We start from the raw sequence: 749 nt of genomic DNA, 5'->3' as shown, positions 1-749 counted from the left end.
TATTTTGTTAATGAAATGTACATCGCCTTGATTCTATTTAGTTGCCATTGTTTTTACGAGGTGTTCTTCCCCTCGACTCTATTTATTACCATTGTTCTTGTCTGTCCGTCTCCCCCGATTAGACTGTAAGCCCGTCAAACGGCAGGGACTGTCTCTATCTGTTGCCGACTTGTTCATTCCAAGCGCTTAGTACAGTGCTCTGCACATAGTAAGCGCTCAATAAATACTATTGAATGAATGAATGAATTCTGGCAGTGTATCCATAGGGCTTTCTTGGTATAAATACAGAAGTGGTTTAACATTGCTTTCTTCCTCGTGGTAAACTTGAGTCTCCACCCTCAGCTCTCTCCCATGTCACTTCTGCCCAGCATAGATGAGTTTAGATTTGTAGCAGATTGTTTTCCACTCGCTAGCCACTGCTCCAGCTAGGAATGGAAAGGGTATGCCTCTGCTTGACTCTCCCTCCCGTAGCCAAGACTGGTAGGGTACTTGGAAACCCTCCAGGTGCAATCCTGAGAGGGGACATTACACACAGTATGCCCTTAACAATTACCACAGCTTTCATTATTCTTTGTCACATATAATTCAAAAGATAAATTAAATATTTTATCATTATCCAAAAGTATTGAGTGATGATAAAGTCTCAACCAATCAATGGTATTTGTTGAACACTTACTGTGTGCAGAGTCCTCTACTAAGCACTTGAGAGAATACAATATAATAGAGCCAGTCGATGTGATCCCTGCCCA

The 749-nt window shown here is 41.7% G+C and overlaps 1 non-coding gene across 1 annotated transcript; it reads right to left on the bottom strand.

Moving 5' to 3' along the window:
• Window positions 1-383: 383 nt before the first annotated feature.
• On the bottom strand, window positions 384-522 carry LOC114815867. The gene has a single exon (XR_003763668.1). It is a non-coding gene; the product is annotated as a small nucleolar RNA SNORA7 (small nucleolar RNA).
• Window positions 523-749: the final 227 nt, after the last annotated feature.

The sequence above is a fragment of the Ornithorhynchus anatinus genome, chromosome 12, assembly GCF_004115215.2.
Source record: "Ornithorhynchus anatinus isolate Pmale09 chromosome 12, mOrnAna1.pri.v4, whole genome shotgun sequence".
NCBI classification, from domain to species: Eukaryota; Metazoa; Chordata; class Mammalia; order Monotremata; family Ornithorhynchidae; genus Ornithorhynchus; species Ornithorhynchus anatinus.
Note: the sequence above shows the minus strand (reverse complement) of the source record. Positions and strands in the feature narration are given on the sequence as shown.